At 44.4% G+C, this 26,790-nt stretch overlaps 1 long non-coding RNA gene across 1 annotated transcript; it reads left to right on the top strand.

The window, feature by feature from the left end:
* Window positions 1-349: 349 nt before the first annotated feature.
* On the top strand, window positions 350-26,273 carry LOC120094740 (uncharacterized). The gene is made up of 3 exons (XR_005489304.2): window positions 350-1,414; window positions 1,835-1,934; window positions 26,118-26,273. It is a non-coding gene; the product is annotated as an uncharacterized LOC120094740 (long non-coding RNA).
* Window positions 26,274-26,790: the final 517 nt, after the last annotated feature.

Here is a 26,790-nt window from a genome sequence, read left to right as displayed (position 1 = left end):
GAACCCCATTGGGGAAACAAGACAGGAAGCAATGTTCCTCCATGGCTCCCTGGGTCCAGATTCCTGTCTTGAGTTCCTGCCTTGGCTTTCATCAAAGATGGGCTATGATCAGGATGTGTAAGCTAAATACAGCCCTTTCTTCTCTCCCCAAGCGGCTTTGTTCAGAATATTTCATCACACCAGGAGAAAGCATACAGGTCTTTCAGAGAGTCAGAGAGAGAAAGAGAGAGCGAGAGCGAGAGCGAGAGCGAGAGCGAGAGAGAGAGAGAGAGAGAGAGAGAGGGAGGGAGAGAGAGAGAGGGAGAGAGAGAGAGGGAGGGAGGGAGAGAGATAGGATGATGTCATTATACAGGTGAAAGCAGGTACAAGATAGAACAAGAATGAAGGATGGGCAGGAGAAAAGTTTTAGAGAGGGGAGAAGACTAGAGCAAGGGAGAGGAGCAGCCAAGAGAAAATGGAGGCAGATGTTAAGATTCCTCTCTGTACATTTACAGGTTGTTATGAATATTCTTAAGGAATGGATGTACACAAGGCTTTGTATGTCTAGGTGGGCAATTATATCTTATCAATTGGATCAGAGATTATTGTGTTGTGTGTTCTTTCAAGTGGCAATTTAATTGAATTCAAGAGAGTATGTGGTGGCTGGAGACACTGGGCCTCCATGGAATTGGGATGTATATGTCTGACATGGTGGCAACCTGTCTTGGGAACTAGATGAGTAGAGAGATTGTTGCCAGACTCAGAGAATAGCCATCAGCAGTGTGCTATGGAGCAAAGTGCTGACTGGGATGATATCTACCAGATATTTTGGGGCACTACAGTGCCGGACCTAGTGCAGGATAAAAGACAGCATTTTTAATAATTTTACAGTAACAGTGATGTGGTCCGAAAAATTAATAATCAGAATCTCCAGAACTTGTGATCACATGCTTTGTATGGCAAAAAGGAATTAAGGATAAAGGTAGAATTGGTGTGCTCATCAGCCTTGAAATAGTGACATGATTCTGGGTTTTCTGGACAGACCTAAGGTAATACTAGGGTCTTTATAAGTGGGAGCTGCAGGCAGAGCTCAGAGTGCTATGAAATGAGAGGGTTCTGTGGCTCCACAGGCTTTGGAGAGTGAGGAACTGGCATAGCGCAAGGAGAGCTGTGGCCTTTTGTGATGGTTTGTATATGCTAGGCCCCAGGGAGTGGCACTATTAGGAGGTGTGGCCTCATAGAGTAGGTGTGGCCCTGTTGGGGTAGGGGTGTCACTGTGGGCATGGGCTATAAAACCCTCACCCTAGCTGCCTGGAAGCCAGTCTTCTGCTAGCAGCCTTCAATGAAGATGTAGAACTCAGCTCCTCCTGCACCATGCCTGCCTGGATGCTGCCATGATCCCACCTTGATGATAATGGACTGAACCTCTGAACCTGTAAGCCAGCCCCAAAGATATGTTGTCCTTTATAAGACTTGCCTTGGTCATGGTGTCTGTTCACAGCAGTAAAACCCTAAGGAGAATACCATTCCAAGCTTCAGGAAAACAAGGAGCCAGATTATCTTCTGGAGCCTTCAGGAGTGACAAGCCCCTCTGACATCTTGGCGTTAGCTAGACTTTCAACTTCAGACCCCTAAGAGGGCAACTTTGGGCTGCTGTAAGCTATGGTTCTGGCACAGATAGGAAGCTATCATGAGTAGGATCCTCAGGAAAAACAAAACAAAACAAAACAGGAAACCACTAAGTCACCCAAATGAGCACTTTTCCCCACGCCAAAGCAGCAGAGCTGTGGCCCAGCCAGGCACGTGCCATTCCGAGTTTCTGCTGAGTGATCTTCTGTTCTGACTCTCTATTCAGAAACTAGTGTGATCTGGACAGTGCTACCCTGTCTGTGTGAATGGGAGATAGAGGACTCCATCTGACAACTCCATCAGGGACATTGTGACATTGCCACCAGGTATAGTTAGGAATAACCGGATAAAAACCAGAGCTCTGGGGAGGGAAGGGTAAGATAATAATAGAATTAAATGCATTATTTCTGAAAACTGTAAGGGCTACATCCTTATTTAACCTGACTTCCGGGATGGGGGTATGGGGAAGTGTAGAGACAGCTCAAACTCAAGGGTATTCTGAATGCACTGAGCCAATGTTCATGAATATTCATGAAGTGTCAGAGCAGGGATAGAGGCTGACATCCTGGCTGGGGGAAAGGAGACATTCCAGGGTTGGGTATCTTTGCCCTCCATCACTGCATCCTAAGCTAGCAGATGATCTGATGTGAGCTTCTGCATTGACCTGTATGGTAAGCTTGTCTTGAGCCTTTCCTGTGGGGCCTCCTTTCTTACCACAGAGTGTTTTCTCAAATGCTGCAGAGGAGTAAAGTTCCAGGGACATCTTTTGTCCGCTTCCATTCTCACAGCATGATCTTTGTCCTACTTTCAGTCTCCCGCTGGGATATAATACCAACAATGGCCACATAAGGAGAGTTTTAGTTCTAGAGTTTAGAATTGTTTTAGTTTACAATCCCAGGTAACAACAGTCCATCAAGGCAGGAAACTGAAGCAGCTGCTCACATCATGTCCACAGTCAAGGGCAGAGAGAAATGCATGCATGCATGCTTACCAGTACTTAGCCTCCTTCTCTACCCTTAGCACAGAGCCTAGGTAATGGCACCACCCACAGTGGGCTGGGTCCTGTCAAATCAATTAACATTAGTAAATAAGATTCCACCACCATCTCTCCACCCTGCTGCCACTAGCAGACATGTCCACAGGCCAATCAGGTCTAGCTACTCCCTCACTGAAACTTTTGTGCCAGGTGATTCTAGACAGTGTCCAGTTGGTAATTGAAACTAACGATCACAAGAATATTTGTGTTTCAAAGTGTTTTTTTTTAAATTTTTTTATTCCCCTTGTCTTTTCTGTAAAATTCTCAGGCTGGCCAGAGGACTTGAGACTGAGGGTTGGGCTGGGCACAGACCCATCTGGTTTTGTCTACCGTTTGTGGCAACTTGGCATTATCTGTTTTGTTCTTTGAATTTCCTTGGGAACTCTTATTTTGAGAAAGCCATCTATTGCTGTGGCTACAAAAGTCCATGGAGGTGACGTTTATGAGGTGTGTCTGCAGACAGTGTCAGTGTTACTACAGAGAAGGTATGTTCTGATCACTGAACCATTGAGTAAAGGAGAGGAAGCTTCCAGGCATGGAGGACCTACTGTCTATATTATCATGAGGGGGATCCTTGGATCTTATCATTGCTGGTGCCTCCTGCAGCTTATGTAACTTAAAAGCTAAGTTCTGAGCTGACTAACTTCCATACCTACAGTGTATACCTTTTGGTCATTCCAGTATCTGAGGTCCATAGGTTGTCTGCAACCCAAAACCTCAATAAGAGTCTCTTACTTCTGGTAGGTGCTTATTTCCTTATGTCTTTCCTTACTTCCTGTGCCAGGCACCGCCCACTGCTTTGACTCTTTCTGCTCAGCCAGCCTCACATTCTGACCCCAAGAGTGCTGAGGCTCCTGGGTGCGGGGACATTTTCCCTTCTCGTGCCCCAAGAAGTCTAAACTGTTTTTTGATGAGTACATCTCTTTTTGTCTTGGCTCAATCTTCTCTCTCCAGAATTCTGGCTGAATGTGTGGGCTGATTCAGGGTCAAGAAGCCTGGACTCCTCTTCCTCTGATGACTAAGACCAACTCTGACCTTCCTGGCTCTCCTCCTTTGGGGAAAGTTCCTCCCCAAAGGCTTGTCTGCTAATCCTTTCTTTAAATAGGCTTCTGCTGGATGGCCACACCAGTCTACCAGGCAGCCCCTGCATTGCTTCTATGTTGCAGGTGACAATGCTTTCCCGTGATGGGCCACTCCCATGGGAGAAGGGGTGGGACCTCTGCCTTTGGCCTTTGGGGAATGCATTTTGGTACTGAAATGCTTGCTGGCTTTAACCCTCTATCAGCAATGCCAGGGACCAGGTGTTGCCCTGTCATCTCACCTCCACAATGCTGTGTATTTATTTTGTATTTCATATATATGTGCACAGGCTAATATACACGCACATACCTTTGTGAACATTCGTGTGGAATCCTGAGGTTGACGTTGGATGCCTTCCCCATTGCTCTTGGCCTTGTGCTGTTCACAGAGATCCTTTCACGGATTCCGCTAGGCCAGCAAGGCCTTGGGCTCCTCCCATCTCAGCCTTCCCAGCATTGACAGTGGAGAAACTGGCTCCTTGCCTAGTGATGCTGTGGGTGCTGGTGACCAAACTCTGGCTCTTGTGCTTGCCCATTTTCTCCTAAGCCAGTGGCCTTCCATTTTCCTAATGCCGTGACCCCGGCCATAAAATTATTTTTATTATTATTTCACAGCTGTAATTTTACTACTGTTATCAATTGTAATATAAATATCTGTGAAAGGTTCACTTGACCCCCAAAGGAGCCTCGGCCTAGCCATCTATCTCTCTATATTCCCGGCGGCACAAGATACTCTCCACTGAGAATTGTGGGTGAGTACCCATGGCTTCTACAGTGTTTCAGACATCTCCTGACAATCAGACCTGAGGCTGACGAGAAAAAGCTTCAGCTCTATTCTCAGAGAGAGCAAAAAGAATTTCTGGTTGGCAAACAGACCCCGCCCAACTGCCCAGGTTTCGGCAGCACCTTGTCAACTCATTCACACAATAGTTCAACATTTCTTTCTTACACATGAACATAAGATTTATTCCTTCCTCAGGAAAAACAAACCAAACCAAACCAAACCAAACCAAACCAAACAAACAAACAAAAAACCCCATAGGACATCAGGGAAACACACCACATTTTACAACACTCACTAACTTGTACAATACTCACTCCTGGCACAGAGGTATAGGGCTATAGGTTCTGATTCAGGACTGATCTGGAGACAAAGGGAGGCAGGCAGGACATCACACCGACTTTCCAATATGTCCCTTTCCTCTTCATGAGGTTTACCTCAAGTCTGTCACCAGGCAGGTCCTAGCCCCAGTGTGTCTCTTCCTCATAAACCATCTGATCCCCTTCCCAAACCATCGACTTCTGTAGACTTCAGTACTCCAGCCTCAGCTAAGAGTCTGCCCATATTTCAGAGTGATTTGGGGAGTGGGGTCCCCCTAACACTATTGGATATGGATATATTTCTGCCATTATCAACATCTGCTGGAGTGTCCTTAAAGTAAATCATGGGTTAAGAGCAATTTAGGATCTTCTGGAACTTCTCAAAGCCCACGGAAGGTGACCTCATCCCGCTCACTGTTTCTCCCTGAGATGCTGTCACAGATGCAAGCCACCTCAGAGGCAGCAACCAGAGCCGATTGCTTTTTTACACTCTCTCTTCCCAGCTCCCACTGTAGGCAGATGGGAAGAGAAGGCTAGACATGCCCATGTTAATACATTATGCCCACATTGCTCTTTACATTCCTGATGGCGGGGCCAACCCCACTTCTCTGCTTCTTTCTCTTAGAGAGGTCTTCTCTCTGCCCTGCAGCTTCAAAAGCTCAAGGCTCGAAGTCAGCACACACAGTGGGTAGCTGCCGTCACCTGCTGCAGGCTGACCTCTTGTCCTCTGACCTTAGGTGTAGTTCTCTGTGTGTGGAAGAGATTGGTAGACTGGACCAGATTTTGGCACTTAAACATCTTGCTTGGTTCTGCAGTGATTAGTGGGTTTTATTACACTGAAAAGTGGACATTTCCCATAAATCCCTGATTTCTGGCCTGTCTTGAGAAGCTGGGTCCTTTGGCAGTCCTGATTCCCTGGGGAGCATTCAGGCTGTGGGTGTGTTTGAGGTTCTCTGAGCCAGCTCCTTCCTGTGGTTCGTGGCTCCTCCTTTTCCTGTCTTGCCCCTGGAGGCACCAAATTCTGCGAACCAGGCCTTTGTTGTCATGGCTTTGTAATAGCTTGAGCTATTTATGGAGCTCCCGTTTATCCCTCTGGCCACACACATTGCTCCCAGTGAGGACTGCATGCCCACGATCAGCATCAAGAAGATTGGGCAGGGCGGATGGCTTCCTGTGCAGGTCCAGGGCAGAGAACCTCTCTTGTGCTGTTGCTTCCCTGGCATACAAGTGGCTGCCGTGGAAAGGTGACAGCGTGACCCATCATACACCTGTAGAACCATCCCTGATCTTCTTGAAGACACATACAGAGTTTACTAGGTGTTCTGTCCTGGTCCCTTGAAGTTCTCATGAATCTCTGTCTGCCTCTAGGCTGGCATAAGAGAAGCAAGATGGTGATGGGCCCTGTGGGTTGACTTCTCTTAGGATTTATTATTTTCAGTTCACATAGGCTGTCGGATTTAGGAACGCATTTTATATATTTGGTTGTGAGCCTAGCCTTTAACGGCTGAGCCATCTCTCCAGCCCTAGGAACGCATTTTAAAGACCTCTTCATCCTCTTTCCTTGAGCAAAGGCGTGTGTGTGTGTGTGTGTGTGTGTGTGTGTGTGTGTGTGTGTTGCTGTGTAGGTAAGTAGATGTCTTTCGTGACCACTCTCTAACTTATATATTGAAGTAAGGTCTCTCATTTGAATAGCTCATGGCAGAAGCAGAAAGACAAGCAGATACCCTGAGGGGAAAGAACAGGAAGGTTGGCCCTGCTTTATAGCATCCCACTCTCTTGGCAACAAGCCTTTTTGCAAAAATATCATTGATCCACTTAAAGACGTAATCAGTACTTAAAGCCCCCCCACCTCCGAGCACCAACCAAAACAATACTGGTCACATTTCTATTGAATCTTGGAGACAAACCATACTCACACCATCCCAGGGTACGGAATGCAGTCTCTCACCGCCCGCTAAAGATCAGGAGCAAACCTGTGCTCTGTTCTGTGAACAAGGTTTCAGCATCATTCTTTGTTCGAGTTAGCCTTCCTGACTGACACAGCTATCCTCAGAAGCTGGGGAAAGGAGGCCGTAAGCTTGGGAGTAAATTTTGTCATCAGCTGGTTTTGTTTTCCCCGAGTGGCATCTCTCTAGGCCAATGAAGAAAATCCTGGTTTGGGTTCTTGTTTTGTTTTTATTTTTCAAGACAGGGTTTCTTTGTGTAGCCCTGGCTGTCTCGGACCAGGCTGCCTCAGTCTCAGAGATCTGCCTCCCGTGGGAATAAAGGTATGTGCCACCACGCCCAGCTCAAGGAGAATTCTAACAAGAGTCTTAAATGTTACTTTCAGATTATTCCCTCCACATTTCTTCCTGATCTACATGGAAAATGGTAATACTTAGATGAATCTAAAAAATAATTCCAGTTCTGTAGAAATTATGAGTCACACATACAATTAGAATAAAAAAAATACACATGGGTAGATCATACCTTACATCATAGGCATTCTCTCACGGCACTAAAAACTTTCATGTTTTTCTAGCTGTGTAGCATGTTTTGGATGGTTATGTTCTAGATGTGTAATATGTATGGGATGGTTATGTTCTAGGTGTATAACATGTATGGGATGGCTATGTTCTAATAGGGTAGAATTACAAGTTCTTTCTGAACTTGTGGGTGAGTCACTTTCTGGAAAGATTGTATGGTTCTTGTTCACCACCCCAGAATGAGGGGAGCTCTCTTTATTCTCTTAAAACTAAGAGCACTTTTGATTATTTTTTTCCCTATGTTCCCTTATTGAAGGAGCTAAGTAGGAGTAAAAATCTCACTTTGAACCATTGGTTCTTGTGTGTGTGTGTGTGTGTGTGTGTGTGTGTGTCTGTATGTCTGTGTGTATTTGTGTCTGTGTGTATGCACGTGTGTGTAGGTGTGTGTGCATATATGTGTATGTATGTCTGCGTGTGTATATGTGTGTGGAGGTGTGTGTTTATGTATGTGGAGGTATGTGTATTCATGTGTGCATGTGTGTGTATATGTATATGTGTACCTGTGTGTGGTCTGTGTGTATGTCCGTGGAATCATGTGTGCATGTATGTGTGTCTATGTGTGTATGTATAAATATGTGTGTGTGTGTGTGTGTGTGTGTGTGTGTGGAAGATGTCCCATTTTCTGTCACATCACTATGATAAAATATTCTGTCAAAAAACAACCTGAAGAAAGAGTTGGGGATGGAGAGACAGCTCAGTGGTTGAGGATATTTGTTACTCTTGCAAAGGATCTGAATTCACTTCCCAGCATGGTGGCTCCCAACTATCTGAAACTCCATTTCCAGAGAATCTGAAACCCTCTATGGTCTCTGTGAGCGTAAGACATTCACATGGTGCAAATGTATAGCATATAGAGACAAAATGCTCAGACCCATAAACTAAAAACAAATAAATCTTTTAAAATCAGGAGGAAGAGATTTATTTGACTTACGTTCCAAAATTACCACCCATTGAGAGGAAGTCAAGGCAAAAACTTAAGTCAAATAGTCACATACCCAGTTATGAGCAGAAGATGCTTACTCCTTTTCTCTTTCTTCATTCTTATACAATTCAGAACCCAAACCCAGGGAATGGTGCCACCCACAGTGGGCTGGGTCTTCCCACATTAACAAATAGAATCAAGACAACCTCTCACTGACATACCAATAGACAAATCTGATCTAGACAAATCTGATCCCTCCTTGAGGCTCTCTTTTCAAGTGATCATAGGTTTATCAAGTTGATAGTTAAAACTAACCATAGGTGTAAAGATTCATTTCAGATATTGGGGAAAAGATGGACTCTGAACTATCCCCCTTCCACTTACTGCTAATGCTTAGAGTTTAGAATGTACTCATGAGGGCAGGTAGAGGAAATGGGAGAACACGTTGAGCTGACTAACTGAGGATGGAGGGGAGGGATGGGTTAGAGGCTAGAGCTGGGAGTCCTGGTATTCACTTGGAGAGAAGGAGAGGAAGGAGTCCAGGCTGCCTCCCTGAGATCTGGAGATGCCGAAGCGCTGGAAGTTATTTGTTAATACTGAGCCCAAACCCTTTGGCTTAGCTGGTCCTGTCTCCATAAGAGGTTCCCTCCCTCTCACCCCATCCTTGATGGTATAGCCATTGTTCTGTGTTCAGTGGCTCAAGAACAATTCTCCTAGGGCATCATACTCATTTGAAGTGAGTTCCATGGGTCCAGCTCATGTTGAACAACACTAAAGAGACCCATTTGGCTCCTCCCTCACCACAAGGAAGGTAAATAGCAAAGAAATCTGAGCAGAAGAAGGCTGTACTTGAAAGGGTATTGGGAGAAAACAGTTGAGGACTATAGTCAAAACAAAAAACAAACAATAACAAGCACGGAGGGCTGGTGGTGAGAGATTGTCCATTCAGTACAGAGCCTGCCTGAGGAGCAGGGGGACCTCCCTAAGTCTGAGCTCTAGAACTAATGAAAAATCCTGGGCATAGTGAATACTTGTAATTCCAGATCTGGGGAGGCAGAGACAGGAAAACTCTGGGGGCTCACTGAGGAGCCTAGAGTGTTTGCTGAGTGGTAGGGCAGTGGGAGACAGTTTAAAAACGAGGTAGAGTCCTCCTTAAGAATAGCATCAAAGGCTGACCTCTGGCCTCAACACACACACACACACACACACACACACACACACACACACACACACACACACACACAAATGTGCAGATTCAAACACAGACATGCATTCGTACACATGAACATACATGAATCGACTAATCAGTTAATAGCCCAAATTCAGTACCTTCAAACAGCAAACATCTATTATCTATTATCTCAGAAGGCTTCCAGCCCTGGGCTTGGATTTTCTTTAAAGGCTTTGCTGAGGTGGGAGGATCCACGTTCAAACTCACTCACTTCCCCAGTGATAGGTGAAGAAGGCTCCCTTCATGTTCTCCACTGGGCAGCTATCACAGAGCAGTTGTCTTCTCCCAGGGCAGAAGAGAGCATCACCCAGGGTAGAGGATGCAGCCTTGCTAGAGCCTAACCTTGTAAGTGACAGACCACTTCTCTTATTGGATTATAGGCATTTGAAGTGAGTTCATGGGTCCAGTTCATGTTCAAGAGGAGGGAAACTTAAGTTCCACCCATTTTTGTTTCATTTTAAAAATTACTGTGTTACTTAATTAATTTCACTAATCTTCAACACACATATGCACGTACACATAAATATACATAGTATACACATATACATATGCATATATATCATATACATATATATCATACATACATGTGTACATCATATACATACACATATACACACCCATATACATCATATACACATACATATACACATACATATACATAATATACATATGCAACATATACATACACATATGCATCATATACATACACATACACATAATATACATATACATGCATACATATACATACATATAATTATATACACATACACATACATATATATCATATGCACACATACATATACATCATATACACATATACACATACATATACATACATATACACCAAATACATATACATCATATACATACACATACACATACACATACCCACTCTTCTGGTCCCCCCTTCTTCCCAACTGGTTCTGCTTCTGCAGTCATGCCTCCTCCTTTTTGATGACCCAATGAATTTCATTAGGGCTTTGGAGAGAGGATGGATTGAATTGATGGCTGTGTATTTTTTAGCACCAATGAAAGTAGAGGTTGTGGAGGTTGGCATTGAAGATATTCCTAGAAATTTTTAAAGATATATATTTCAAATATTATTTATAGTTTATATATAGTCAATAAATTTATACAAGACTCCTTAGCTGAAAGCCTTAAGGCATCTTCTGTGTTTAAGATTTCTGAATTTTTAAGGTTTAAAAAAGATATTCAGCGAGCAAACCATGTGTTATATAAAACCCCTGGTGGGGCCTGGGGCCACAGCCTGTAATTAAGTACCTCGAAATGACTACAGTAAAATTATGAATATTCATATCAAGAGGATAAAAATAGACTCTGAATTACCTCATGTGAGCTAAGGGCAAATTTACAGACACATGAATGTATGCCAAGTGGAGAATGACAGTCCCTCGGACAGTCGCCTTAGCTAAGGCAGCTAAGAAGCTGCTGCCTCCTGATCCGTGTATGATAATGTGCTTATGCAAGATAGGTTCTGCCTGCTCAGCATGGGCTGTGGCTTGACTGATTTTCCCATATCTGCAGTGCAGTGGTGCTGGCGGCTGGGCTTTGGAGGCCGTTGGGTTGTAAGCGTGGAGTCCTAAGGTTTGGGTCTGTATTCGTAAGGGACAGAGAGGGATCTCTTATTTCCTTCTCCACGTGGTGACTTTCTGTGAAGACAGAAGTGGGTGCTCCAGACATCAGATCTGCTGGAGCTTGACTTTGGCTTTTCTGGACTTCAGTTTTCCATGAACACCGATTCTCTAGAAGTCACCTAAACTTACACTTTACTTCTATAAGTCTGTAGCTATTCTTAAGTTGTGTGTGTGTGTGTGTGTGTGTGTGTGTGTGTGTGTGTGGTATATGATGTATGTGTGTGTGTGTAGTGTATATGCTGTATGTGTGTATATGTGTGTGTTGTATGTGTAGTTATGTGTGTGTATTTCTGTGTATGTGTGTGTGGTATATGTATGTGAGTGTGTGGAGTGTGTGTGTGATATGTGTATGTATGTGTGTGTTCACATGTACTCACAGGCACATGTACCCATGTATGTATGTGTGTATGGGGATGTGGTGTATGTGCATGTATGTGGTGTATGTATGAAGAGAGATGAGGTATGTATGTTCATATATATGCACAGGTTCATGTACCCATGTATATATGTATGTATAGGGATGTGGTGTGTGTGTGGTGTATGCATCCAGGGGGATGTGGTGTGTGTGTTCACATATAAACACAGGTGCATGTACCCATGTTTGTATGTGCGTGTAGAAGCCTGAGGATGATATCTAGAGTCTTCCTCTATTACCCTGCACCTCAGTTTTTGAGACAAGGTCTCATATTGAAGATGAAGCCCACCACTTCCACCCCACTGATTGGCCAGAGAGTCCTTGCCTTCTTCCTGTCCCTGCCCCAACCCTGGTACTGGGGTTACAGAGGCATATCAGCTTTTATATAGATGGTGGGGATCCAAACTTAGGTCCTCCTGTTTTTCCAGCAAGCACTTTACCCAAGGAACCATCTCCTCAGTCATTAAATAGTTATTAAAGGAACCATATTCACTTCAGGAGGAAGTCCCGTGAGGCCAATAAAAGCAACGAGTGCTGTGTTTATCTGCTTCCTGCACAGGGCCTTTGCTAAGTGACTCAGGAGCTTTCTCTCTGGGAGGGGTGGAGACTGCTTCTCCATCTTGAGTCTGTGCTTTTCTGGTCCCTCACCTGAGAAAGCAGAGTGTGGCAGAAATGAGTGGAGGAATCGTGAGACGGCTGGCACTTCCCCTCCATGTTGGAGAGTTCTTATTTTCAGGAGAGCAACCCTGTCAGTCAGTCCACAGCGACCAGTTGGCTGACCACGAGGAATCTAAAATCAAGCTGAGATTCCCAGTAGACTCTTGGAACTTAACAGGTCTTTAAAGTCGAGTATTGCTGGTTGGTTAGGTAGCAACAAGCCAACGGCTTAAGCTTGGAGCTTGGGTAGCTCTGAGCTCTCCAGATGTGGTACTAACAAAACCAGCCAGGCCCTCACTAGACCCCCCAAAGTGACTTGTTTTCTTATTAATGATAATAATAAATTCTTAATAATCTGATGTTTCCATAGCTCTCATCACAACTCTCCCAAGCTCATCTGAGCAAAACAGGCTCCCGATTCAACAAGCCAGAAAAACAATCCATGGGTGTTTACAGCCACCCCCCGCCCCGGCCTCGGTTTCCAGATCCAGTTGATCTATGGTTCTCTTGCAGAATTGTAACCTCCAACCATTTATCCCAAAGAGAGCTTAAATCAGGTGCCTTTTCCGTTGAGCATCCTCAGGAAGCATCTCCCCAGCCAGATGCTACTTGGATTTATGCTGCTCAGGCATCTGCTGCAACCAGCAGCCAGAATTTCTAAATCAGCACCAGCGATGTGCTAATGGCCCCCCTTTACTTGTCTCCTTTCCTCTTTCTCTTTTAGAGGTGCAGGTGTCTGTGGCCTGTTTGGGTGTTTATGAGGCTCAGCACCATGCTGGGTGCCTGGCGATTAGTTCTTAACCCAGTGGGGTTTGGGCTTTTTAGATATTAGCAAATGTAGTACCGTGTATTTGAGGGAGGGGTGTACTTGGATTTCTTGTGGTGCTGGGGATCGAACTCAAGGCCTTGTCCATGTTTGGCAAGTACTTTACCGCTATGCCGTATCTCCACCCCTTCCTGGAGTCTTAGGGTGCTATGTCAAATTGAGGCTCTGCTCTTCTGGAAAAGAACAGCTAATAGTTTTTTTAGGAGGGGGAGGAACATGAAAATTAAGCCAGTTCCCTAGATCTTTCGTGGTAGCTTTAGGATACCGAACGGTACACTATCGTCTTCCTTGAGTGTCACTTTTAACGGTTCATCTGTGATGGCTGAGGATCGAAACACACAGAGACCGAAAGGCAGCAAAGCCACAACCCTTTTGATTCCTCATTTTAGAATTCAGGGCTCTCAGAGCTCCTCTATGACAGAAAAGATGTTTTGTTCTAAAGGGAGAAGAGATGGGGGAGTGGGGAGGAACCAGTGTTTGCTGAAGCTCCTAGGTAGGGGCTTGAGTGTCTCAGTTCTACATAGTTTCCACCGAGCTGCCAGGAAGCTAAATAATGTCACCCACCAAGTCCCAATTGGATGGTAATAGGGACTTTAAAATGAGGGCATAGTTGACATGCCAGCAGTTGGAGTTTTGATCTGCATCTGTCTGGAAATGAGAAACATCCTGTCCTGGTGAAAAGCCAAGAGGCCTCCCGCTCAGATGAAGAGGGACAGGAGTTGGTCCAAAGCACGGAGTGGAGTTCACAAATCCACATAGTGGATGGTGGTTCTGAGGTCTCCAAAGAATGCAAATTAACATTTCTGATGCTTATAAAAATATCTATCCCCAGGACATGTTCTATATTTATGCTCCCACTGCCTGATCTGGGAGGGTAGGTCAGATTATATTTCAAAGCACTTCCTTACTGAAACATTCTTAGCGAAGGATGAAAGACACAGGGTGGGACCCAGAGTGGAAGTTGAGTCAGGCAAGGAGAATGAATTAGGATTCCGAGATTTGTGGGAGAGCAGAAGAGAGGCCACCGTGGTCTGAGTGGGCAGAAGAAGTCCTTCAGGCTAGCAAGAGTCCAGCTTCGCATTCCACAGCAACCAGCAAGGAAGGGAAAAGAAGAGAACTGAAGACAGCCAGTCGGGGGCGCTGCAAAGCTGGTGCGCATTCCCAAGCCCCTTCAGCTTCAGATGGAAACCCTGTCACGTAGCACTGTTGACCAATCAGTGGTTGAAGAGACATCCTCTCTCTCTCTCTCTCTCTCTCTCTCTCTCTCTCTCTCTCTCTCTCTCTCTCTCTCGTACGCGCGCACGCACACACACACACCCACACACCCACACAAACAAGTACATGCACACACATGAACATACATACTAAATAAAATTTTAGGAAGTGTAATATACTAGTTGCTTAAGATGCTGTTTCAAGCTCTGAAACGTCTCTGTTGCTACAAAAGCCATCCCTCTTCAAGAAGATGATATTCTGTAACCAAGAGCTTGTAGGCCCTCCCTCCTGCCTAAGGTGTGTGTGTGTGTGTGTGTGTGTGTGTGTGTGTGTGTGTGTGTGTGTGTGTGTGTGTGTGTGTTCATGGGTCAGCAAGTCAGAATCATGCTGCCAAGCTTGACAACCAGAGCTTGATGTCAGAGCTTGCAGGGTAGAATGAGTAAACCTTCCCCCATGTCCTTCGACCTTCAGCAGTTGGTCTCAGGCAAGTTCAAATGCACACGCAAAATTCATAAACAAATATAACTCTGTGTGTGTGTGTGTGTGTGTGTGTGTGTGTGTGTAAAAAGTTGGGTGTGGTGATTTAGGCCTGTAATCCCAGTACTCAGGGAGACCGAAGCAGGAGGATTGCTATAAGTTTGAGGCAGCATGAGATAGTGAGTTTCAGGCCACCCTGGAAATGTGTCTTAAAAAAACAGACCAAAGGAGTTCGGTTTTAGAAATAGTAAGTTCTGATGTCTCTTATGAAAACTTCAGTTACCTTAGCTGAGTCAAGGTAACAGTACCCATCTAAGCAGCTATACGACTTCTAAAAAGACTGAACCAGAAGCACCCAGCACTCTTCTGTCAACTGTGAAGCTTTCTGGGCATGCTGCTCAAGGCCAGCAAGAGGGCTTTGCCCTCCTCAACTCAAGCTCACTTCTGGTCTGTGGGAGCCATGATGGCCTCCAACATGCTCACAAATAGGTAAATGGATAGGGGAAGGAGTTCCAACTTAGAAAGGATTTGTACCAAAAAGAAATTTCTCTAATGTTGTGGCTTGACGTGAAATGTCCCCCACAAGCTTCTGTATTTGGATAGCAAGTCCCAGATTGTTGTATTGGTTGGAAAGTTGTGGAACCTTTAGGAGGTTAAAGCCTTGCTGGAGGGAGTGGACCACTGATAGCAGGCTGTGAGGCTATCTAGTTCAACCCCACTTCTTGCCACTTTCTGCTTCCTGACTATAGATGAAAAAGGTCTCACCACGATGGAATGAAAGTCAAAATAAACCCTTCTTCCCACAAGGTCCTTTTTCTCGGGTGTTTGATCACCCGAGAAATTTTACTGTAGAGAGAATTTGTTATAAGCATCACCTGCCAATTAAAAAAGCCAATGGCCAATGAGCTGAGGCAGGAAATAGGAGGTGGGACCCTGGCAGGAAGTGAAAAGACTCTGGGTAATAATGATAATATAAAAGAGGGATTCAAGAGAGCCACAAGGAGATGGACATAAACTGGCAGTAGATGAACTCAGGGGGCTCAAGGAGATGCTGACAGAAACGAGAAGGAAGAAGCAGGCCAGGACTGAAGAGAGGTAACTAACCAAGTGGTAGACATAGAGTAGTTTAAATGGTTAAATAAGTTAAGAGCTAATCATAGAATGAGCCAAAGCTTATGGCCTAGGATTTAATAATAACTAATTAGTCTCGGAGTCGTCATTCTGGGAGCCGGGGCTGGGAAAGGAAAACTTGGAATTTAATATATTTTACATATATTAACACAGCTTGCATCCTTCAGGCTGAGACAAGTCTACAAGAGCTGGTGAGTAAGTCATTCCCACAGTCTAACCAGGCTTGAAGAATCAAGTAATGTCACCTCACCTAAGAAGGTTCAAAGCCATGAGCCCCTTCTGTGGCACCTTTGGAAGACTCCAGTGGCCAGATGGTCACAACAGTATCTGGGTATTATGCACTTCAAAATATCATATTGGCTTTTACTGGGGCGAGGGAGAGTGAGTTGTGTTATCTTTGATCATTACACCCAGAATGGTTTGTAGGTGACCTATGACCATATTCTTGTACATTCTGCCTTTGTGTTAAAATAGCGTTTAATTAGTAGCATTTGAAAACCACTGAATGACTCATACGGGACATCACTCTGAGGCTCAGCTTATTAAAATTGTATGTAGTTATCATAGATTCTTCTGTCTGTGTGGAAATATGAAACACAAGGAAAAATTTACCAGTTCCATGTCCTGAATCCCAGCCATGCAAAGCCATGGCTTCTCCTTTTGGAGGTTTTCTCTGTCCACCTTAGAAGCCATGTCTGTGCACATTTATGCCAGTCTACATGTGTAATACTTTTTAAAAAATGGAATCTCACTGGTGCAGTGTTCTGAGGTTTGATCTATCCCTTTGCGGAGACTGGTCATAAAGGTCCTCTCCTCCTACAAGAAGGCACAGGCTGTTCGCATCTGAACACATGCTGATCTTGCACACATGCTGATCTTGCACACATGCTGATCTTGCGCACATGCTGATCTTGCACACATGCTGATCTTGCACACATGCTGATCTTGCACATAGAGAGGATAGTTGGCTTGGGTGTGATATGGGATATTGATATGCAGGAAAATGGGCCTGCCACTTGTTTTAGTTCCTGTTCTATTGCCCTGAAGAGACACCTTGACCAGGGCGACTCTTATAAATGAAAACGTTTAATTGGGGCTGGCTTACAGTTTTGAGGCTTAGTCTATTATCCTCATGATGGGAACATGGAGGCACACAGGCAGACATGGTGCTGGAGAAGGAGCTGAGAGCTACGTCCTGAACCACAAACAGAGAGAAAGAGAGGTTCTGAGCTTGGCATGGGATTCTGAAAGCCCAAAGCCCACTCCCAGTGACACACTTCCTCCAACAAGACCTCTCAGGTCTGGAGAGATGGCTCAGTGGTTAAGAGCACTGGCTACTCTTTCAATTCCCAGCAACCGTGATGGCTCACAACCATCTATAATGGAATCTAATGGTGTCTTCTTGCAAACTCATACACATAAAATACATTAAAATTTAAAACGTAGTGCCACTCCTTGGTGACTAAGCTTTCAGATCTGTGGGGGGCCATTCCTATTCAAACAATCACACCAACCTCTTGACATCTTGTTTAAAAGGTAAGTACTACTCATCTTTTGGATTCAGTACCAAGAATCACATGTTGTTCACGAGCCCCTCTCCCTCCAGGATTCCACATTAGATGCTGATTGAGTTACACTTTATTCTAACCCAGTGTGTTCAGGCAGCTGCACCCCTAGGAGACAAACACATGTGCAGCCCTGGAGGAAGGACCATTCCTTGGCTTCTCTGCTCCCCCCTGGCCCTCAGAAAGATGCCCGATTCTAGTTTCCTTTTCTCTGTGGGAATTCCAAGAACGGAGAAGAATTCCTGGCTCATGAGTCAGTTATCTTCCTGACTCCAGTAATTTTGCAGGGTCAGGAGACCCCCACCTCACCCCAAAAACACACTGAGAAGGGAAAGTAAGAAAGAGATCAAGTCCCTGCCTATTTCAGAGCATCCCTAGTGTGGCTTGTCTTTCCCTGAGCTTTGCCTTTGGGGGTGATGGTGGGGAGGGTGGTGTTGATTCAAACTGACACTGAAGCCTGAATGTGCATGAAAACAATGTAGGACCAAGGACTGTCAAGGACCCAGAGAAGAAGGGAGCAGTCATTTCCTCCTCCCTTTGCCCGAGCCCCAAGATGAAAGGCCACATTTGATACTGTGGATGATAGCACTCAGGGGCCCAGCCTGCAACTCAGTGAAGAATGTGTTTTCTTCTTCTCAGAGTCAAGGCCAAGTTAGTGGCTCCAGGAAACAATCTCAAAAAGCAAGCAAGGAATCCTGGCCCCAGTTCCTGAATGCATATACTCCCCATTAACAAAAAGAGCCATTTGCAAAGACAAGTCTCCTTAGTTGAAAGCTAAGGACTAATAACTACTCATAATGGTCACCAAACAGCAGCTCTGCCAGTTTGCTTTATAGGATTGTGTACTATGAGGATCAGTGAAGGATTCTTTACTTTGCTGTAAGACTCTGTGTATGGGATTATACAGGGGGCTTGAGGGAAGCTTCTTCAATGGCTACACTGAACTATCTACGTCTACACTGTCAAGGTCACTGTCTATGTCTGGTGTGAACTTCAGGGAAACTTGACTCCAAGGATGGATGACTTCACAGTGAGTAAGAAACAGGATATGGGCCTGGAGAGACTCAGTGGGTGAAGGGCTTGCCTGGTGAGTCTGAATTTGAGTCCCAGAACCCAAGAAAAAAGCCAGGCATGGTGGAATTCACTCTAAGTCCATATCAGGGGAGACAGAAAAAGGAGAATCCCTGGGACCCTCTGGCCAACTACTCTAACCTGCTGCTTAGTGATATCCAGGCTAATGAGAGACCCTGTCCCAAAAAGCAAGGGGGAATAGAACTTGAAGAAAAACGCCTGAACTTGATCTTTGACCTTCAATATATATACACACATGTCATATAGCTATTCATACATGTATACATGCGAGCATGCATGTGTGTGCACACACAGAGAGACAGAGAAGGGGGAGAGGGGGAGGGAAAAGGGGAGAGAGAGAGAGAGAGAGAGAGAGAGAGAGAGAGAGAGAGAGAGAGAGAGAACGCACTTGGCCTTGGCATTCTCTTCTGTATGCCTGGGTTGAAGACTCTTGTGGCCTAAGAGAGTCCGTAGCTGGTGGGATGGGAACTGAGATGGCTTTCCATGTTCTCTGTTCTGAAGCAACCCTCCAGGGTGGGATGGGCGAATGCAATAGACACAAAGTTTGCCTCAGACACTGTAAGACTGTCTTCCCTTGGTCTGGGCCATTATCCTTTAAGGTCATCTACGGAGCCTAATTCCCAAATGGAACAGCTGTCCACGCAGCCGCTGAAGCTGGTTTCCTCTTCCCTTTGTGATCCTAATGGAGTCTTAGAAATAGAAGTCTGAGGCTTAGAACACTTCCTTGGGTGGCTTATTTAGCTCGTCTGTGTCTGTGACACATGCTTAACAGCAGAACTCCCTCTTCCCTCTTTTTGATCATTTGACATAGAAGTGCCTATGTGTGTACATACATGTGTTTGTGTGTCCAGATGCACATATGTCTTGGGCAAAGAACATCACAAAGAGACCTTTGGGCATAGACTTTTAAGGCTTAAGTGTGACAGTTTTTCTGGAGGTCAACTTGGATAACAGTTTCCTTGCTGAATGTGCAATGCTATATACTCTGGAGATTCGATCCTACATGGCTGTTAAAATACGAAAGCATTCTGATAGAGATTGGTGTTAAAATCAGTTACAGTGTTAAAAATAGAGTATGACACTTCTAAAAAGATGAGAACCAAGAGAGAAGATGGGGAAAAGAATGGTCGGGCTGAGTCCCGTGGCCGTAGGACTCAGACTTACGATTGTCCCTAGCCGAATGCTTTTTAGTCTGTAAACTAGTCCATTGCCTGTCTGTCTGAGGCAGGTGAACTGGTAAGTCATTGACAGTCTGAGGGTTCTTTCACTTATATGTATTGGGGGTTGGTTTGTTGCTATATATTCAAATGCTAAAGTCTGTACCCCAAGATCTGGTTGCCCCAAGATGAGCAGAATCTCACTCACGCACACAAGCCTTTGTTTGTGTAAACCTTGCTCCCCCATTATCCATGATTGGTTAATAAAAGTTGTTGACAGCCTATAGAAGAGAGGTAGATGGGGCAAAGGTTCCCAGCTTGGCATCTCAGGTAGGAACCACAAGAGAGAGCAAAGGAGGAGAAAGAAAAAAGTCACTGTGGGGTGATATGGACCGTGAGCATGTGACCATGAGGGCTGGACTGAAGAAGCAGGAGCACTGTAAATGAAAACCTATGGCAAGTCATCCATTGGAGGTCAAGGCATGAATGCAGACAAAGTAGCTTAGGGCTGAGATCTGCCCAGCTTTGATGAGTTAAAGCTCATGATAATTCTAAAGGTCTGTGCCTTTTATTTGAGTATAGCTGGTTAAAGAGTAACTGTTGCCATATTAACTTCCAACATTAGTTATTAATCACAGACTACTTAAATTATTCTACACTTAATAGATGGCTATGCACTAGGCACCATACTCATCTCAGAAGAGGCATCAAGGCTGGAGAGATGGATGAGTGATTTGGAGCACTTGTTGCTCGTCTTAGGGTTTTATGGCTGTGAACAGACACCATGACTGAGGCAAGTCTTATAAAGGACAACATTTAATTGGGGCTGGCTTACAGGTTCAGGGGTTCAGTCCATTATCATCAAGGTGGGAGCATGGCAGCATCCAGGCAGGCATGGAGCAGGAGGAGCTGAGAGTTTGCTCTTCCAGAGGACCTGGTTTGATTTCCAATGCCCATATGGTAACTCACTACCATCTGTAACTCTAGTTTCAAGAAGGGGATCAAACATTCCCTTTTGGCCTCCAAGGACACTAGGCACATACATGGTGTGCAGATATACATGCAGGCAAAACACCCATACCTATAAAATAAATTTACTTAATAGAAATAGAAGAAGAAGCAGCCATGACCATAGCCCTAATTAAGATGGGAACAGTGTGTCCAGACCCAAGTCACCTGACTCGGAATGAGAAGTCTGCTAGTTATTTTGTGCTAGGCCTCTGATGGACTTCCATGAGGAGTGGGGGGGTGTGGTTTAGAGGTCAAGGAAGAGGTGCCTGTGTGTGTCATATTTTGGGATGGCAGGAAGTAGATAGAGGCATGGGCTGGCCCAGCAAAGGATGTGAGACTTTCCTTTGTCACCTCAAATGACAGGTAGGCAAGCAGCCCCGAGAATGCACAATGCACTCCCTTAGGCCTCTGTCCTTATCTCTACGCTTGCAGGTAATTTTTAATTTGACTGCCATGCAGAAAGCTGTATACAAGGAAATGCTCTTTATGACGCCATTTGTTATGGCAAAGAATTAGCTGCTCTGATGTCTAACAACATACAGATGGCTAATTGAATGTCAGGGCTTTGTAGTCAGGCTGTTGTACTGCTGTGAGAGGAGATACGTTTGAAGACCACAGGTAATGCGGGCAATATGTATCACCATGTAGTGTTTGTGAAAGGCGGGGCCTGGCGTCTCACAGGAGGCACGAGAGCACCAATGAGCATCAGTGTAGCGTCTACACAGCGGACAGAGACCAGTCTACCTGAGAATATCAGGCTTGGGGCGGGGGTCCCCTGCGTGTCTCCAAATGGCTGGAGGAAGCTGTCTAAACTCAGCACAATGGTGCATTGGTTCTGTAAGGACACTGGAGGAGTGATTGGGCTAAAGACCTGGCTTTTTCACTTGCCTGTGTCAGGCCCCGAGGGGATCCCTCAGCCTCAGTCTCTCTCAGTTTCTTATGAAATGAGCTAACAGTAGCAACTACCTTCTAGCACATGGTGAAGGAAGCATAAAGAAAGGTAGGGCATCACAGAGAGCTGGCTTTGGGCAGGTGATAAGGAATTCCTAGTGTGAGGTCTGAATGGAATCTCTTCTGGGAACTCCTGAATGAGACTCATGGAGGCAGTGATCAATGCAAAAACAAGAGGAATTTTATTGTTCCAGCATGTTGGAGTCTCCAAGAGGGAGATGACCCTGAGCAAACTCTAACGGAGTTATATACCTTTGATAAGGGCAGAATTCAAACAATGAAATATCTCCTCAGTTACAGGGGGCAGAATTTGAACAATGGTAGCTAGGCAGGGTACTACTGTTGGGGCGAAGCAACCCTCAAACTGACTCATGGTCAGTGGACCATCCGGGACTTTCCAAGGGGGTCAGTTGGGGAGTCACAGGTGACTTTGTCTGATAGTTGGCTTGCAGTTGTTCCAGGAACTAAACTAGCTCTACTCCTCCTGGAAGAGGGGTATTTTGTGCTCAGAGGTTTGTGGTGGTATTTTCCCACTGGCCTCAGATTGACCCCCAACTCTGGCTCTTTTACTAGTTATGATGATTACCTTGTTATTTTGTCTAGCATTAATATTTCTGATTCCTCTGTCACAAGAGATGCAAAGAATGAATAAATTCAGGGGTAGCACAGGGAGACCTGTTACAGGGTCTCATGACTGACTGGAGAGTTAACTGAGCAGGTATCTCATGTCTAGAACCTGAGAGAATAGCAGTAGAAACATCTTAAATCCTCAAGCCAATGTCAGCTGAGGAGGAGCATCAGGTCTCTGTCTTACCAGAAAACGGAGCTGGATGGTAGAGGCTTCCTGAAAATCCAGTGATGGATTTCAAAGAACATCTGCGGAGGAACCTGGCCTTGGAGGCCTGTAGAGCCTCAGAGTCACCATACCAAGGGAATGCTCGAAAAGGATTCTCTTGTTCTAGTGGGAAAGATGGGTGGAAATCTAAAGGTAGACAGTCTTGTGTTCTCCAACATAATGACCCTTGGAGACCTTTGGAAAATGAATCAAATATCTGATCCCTGGTTTGCTCAAGTGTAAAATAGAAATGATGACAGTATTTATGTCAAAGGTCTGCTGGGAGGATTAACAAGGTTCAAGAATGTGAAATTACTCAATAAAGATTACAAAGGTTCCTGATGCTGTTGCTGACCACATGAGTGTTTCTAACATGCCAACAGAAAGTTGTAGGCAGGTCATTTCAGCAACTACTCAACTCGTTTGGAGAGTTATTCCAGTTTCTGATGGACAGTTGTATAAGGAGCATGTTGCTGTTTGAGAAAAAGTGAGTCCTTTTTCTTTTAAATATGGATGAAGAAACTTTATTCTTGATTGTCATTGGCAATTATCTTATGAAGGTCTCATGGGGATTGACATCCTACTGCATGAAAGCAGTCATCTTATTTCCCAAAGGCCATCTTAGATTTTGAAGGTGGCCATCTTGTATCCTGATGGCAGCCATCTTGGATCTTGAGGACATCTATCTTACATAATGGGGGCAGATACAAAAGGAAGAAGTCAACATGCAAGAAAAAAAGATGACAAAACAAAACAAAACTAAACAAAAGCCTGAATAGCATTTTTCTGAATGTAAGTCATTAAATAATATAGATTCTTCAAGCCAAATTGAAGAGGGGTATACTGACTGGTGTTGTGTGTCAACTTGACACAAGCTGGAGTTATCACAGAGAAAGGAGCCTCCCTTGAGGAAATGCTTCCATGAGATCCAGCTGTAAGGCATTTTCTCAATTAGTGATCAAGGGGGGAGGACCCAGGCCATTGTGGGTGATGCCATCCCTGGGCTGGTAATATTGGGTTCTATAAGAGAGCAAGCTGAGCAAGTCAGGGGAAGCAAGCCAGCAAGTAACATCCCTCCATGGCCTCTGCATCAGCTCCTGCTTCTTGACCTGTTTGAGTTCCAGTCCTGACATCCTTTGGTGATGGATGAATAGCAATGTGGAAGTGTAAACTTCCCCAACTTGCTTCTTGGTCATGATGTTTGTGCAGAAGTAGAGACCCTGACTAAGACAGGAGTTTCTGTTACTTGGCTTTAATAAAACCTGACAAACAGTACAAGAAAAGGTTGTTGGGGAGCTTCATTTTATCTAAAGCCTGATGATTAGTATTAGTTGTCAAGTTGACAGGATCTGGAACCAGCTGGCAGATGACCTTCTGGGCTGGATTATATTGATTACATACATTGAGATGGGAGGAACCACCCACCATGGGTCGGGTCACTCCCTGACTGGGATCCTGTATTATATACCTGGAAAACGAGAACTGAATTTTTCCTGATTATGGATGTGATATGACTAGCTCCTTCAAGTTCCTGCTGCCTGGACTTTCTCACCATGCTAGACTGTGCTTTTAACTGTGAGCTGAAATAGACCCTTTCTCCTTTAAGTTGCTTTTGTCAGACTACTTTCCCGTTGTAACACAAAAAGAAAACTTGACAAGGCCTTAGTGAGGGGTTGTGCTCTCACTCCTGGATGTATAGACTCCTGGATGTATAATCTTTGGGTCTAGTGAAATCCCTGGTGGGTTTCCAGTGAGCTTTCTTAATCCTGTGTCTGCGTGGCTCTCTCCATCCTCACAGATGTTTTCTTGTTGGTTCTAATGGCAGTCAGCCAGCACTGTTGATCTCTTCTGACCTGGTGAGCTTTGCAGAAATAGGTCCATTCCCACTTTTCTCTCAGTACATGGTGATTATGATATGAACACTGAGCAAGGTTATCATTCTCTCCCAGTTTCAAGCTCTTTTGTAGTATGACCTTCCTCCAGTCTTAGCCACAGCTCGATGATTGATGATGCGCAGGTCTCTTGATTCCCTCCAGTTAACCTATACCAGATCCATCCCCCCAAGATCCCTGGTGTGAGTTTCCCACCAGAATAGCATGATGCAGAATGTCCATTTACTCCTTCAAGATAATTTGAATGTTTCATTATCACATGCTAGTTTGATGATGATCTTTTTTTACTCTGAAGGTAAGGATACATATTTAAACTGCCTGGTATCTGTAAGATGGCCCATTACATTTTGAAAGAAAAAGCTTTCACCAGTCTATTTGCTCATTTTGGCTGTATCATTAAATGGGATTTGTAATATGACTGTCCAAACAGTCACTGAACATATGTATTTATTTTCATTCCATATGTATTTCTATTTCCTCAGAAATATGTATGTCTTCACCATGCGTCTATCAAGGCAGGTCACTATATATTCTTCATCTCCTGGAAAACCCTGGATAGCAAGTTTTTTTTCTCTAAGGATTTATTTATTATATATGAGTACACTGTAGCTGTCTTCAGACACACCAGAAGAGGGCATCAGATCTCATTACAGATGGTTGTGAGCCACCATGCAGTTACTGGGATTTGAACTCTGAAACTCTGGAAGAGCAGAGAGTGCCCTTAACCACCGAGCCATCTCTCCAGCTTGTGGACAGCAAGTTTTAAAATCACCAGAGAAGCTTAGAGTTTTTGGTTTTTTGTTTTTTTTTTGTTTTTTTTTTTTTTTTGGTTCTTTTTTTCCGGAGCTGGGGACCAAACCCAGGGCCTTGTGCTTCCTAGGCAAGTGCTCTACCACTGAGCTAAATCCCCAACCCTTTTGTTTTGTTTTTAATTGCAGTTTTTCCATATCAGCCCAGCACACTCTTACCTAATACAGGAGTCTGTCCTGTGGAGCAGAATACACATGAGACAAGGAAACCCCACATCCCTTCAGCCATTGCACTCTTAGAACCTCAAGTTCTTCAAGCACAGAGGGTACATCCTTCCTTCTGATGCGTGAGACAGTGCAGATTCACTCTCATAGTGGAAGAGGGAAGGTTGGGACTTAGACCTTATAACACCGTGAATCCAGAAGACACAGTGATGTCAAATGTTTCCCCATGACTCCTAGGGAATGGACGAAGTGGTCCTGGATCCATGGTGCAAGCCTGGGAAAGTCCAGATGGGAAAGAGTGTGAATACGAATGATGAGAAGCAGGGAGAAAAGATGGAGGCCCAAGAAAGACGGCTGGAAGGGATTAGGAAAGAGTGAAACACATAAGAACACATAAGGCAACCTTGTTTGTCTCTAGACTCTCAGTTCATCTTACGGAAGCACAACACAGACACCTTCAAGCAACGCAGGGTAGACACAACGGCCAGCTCCGCTAACATCATTAGTCCACTATGGAAGAGCTTAGGGCGTGGGTTTAGACCTGAGTGGATCCAGGTACTGACATCACATCACTATCTGTACTAACTATGTACTTAGTCTCAACCCTCATCCTTAACGTTCTTCCTAGTAAAACTGTTTTGTCTGTCTGTTTTGTCACACAATTTTAAAAAATTTATCTTTGTTATTGATTTATCATTTATCACATGTATCATGTCTCTTGATTATTTATTTGATTTGTATTTATTATTTGTTTATTTTCAGGTGCACACACGTCATGTGTGAAGGTCAGAGGACACCTTGGGTGAGGCGTTTCTCTTCTCCTACCATACTGGTCCCTCAGACTCAGGTCATGGGGTTTAGTGGCAAATGCATGTACTCACTGAACTATCTCACTAAAGAACCTCTGCTGAGATCAGACACGAGCTGCCCTGTTTTTACTGAATATACAAATTGCCTGTTCTTACTGAACCATAATGCTCTAGCTACAGAAAGCAGAGACTTGTTTATTCATTGGTGTCTAAGTATTGAGTTAGTGTGTCTCTCGAATACATTGTTTAGGAACCTTGTTTTAAAAAAAAATCAGTTTGATTTCTGACTTTAATTTTATTAAGAATATCATTCAATTAATTTGAGCCATGTAACACAAAATTCTCAGCCATTCCCAATGGGATCATTACATACTTCTGCAATTATGGACTTCATATTTATGCAAGGAACCATTCTCAGTATTGACGGTTATAAAATCAAAGTATCTATCAACTGAAAGATATTGAGGCTCTGTGTTCTACAGTATCAGACACTCAGTCAAGATTTAATTTTCTATGTAAAAATAAATAAGCATATTCATCTCATTTGTATGCAAATTTTATTTCCTTGTCGAGAAATGGTGAAACTCAATGTGTACCAAGGAACTGGTGGGACATGAATAAATTTC

This window comes from Rattus norvegicus, chromosome 9 (genome assembly GCF_036323735.1).
Source record: "Rattus norvegicus strain BN/NHsdMcwi chromosome 9, GRCr8, whole genome shotgun sequence".
NCBI lineage: Eukaryota > Metazoa > Chordata > Mammalia > Rodentia > Muridae > Rattus > Rattus norvegicus.
Note: the sequence above shows the minus strand (reverse complement) of the source record. Positions and strands in the feature narration are given on the sequence as shown.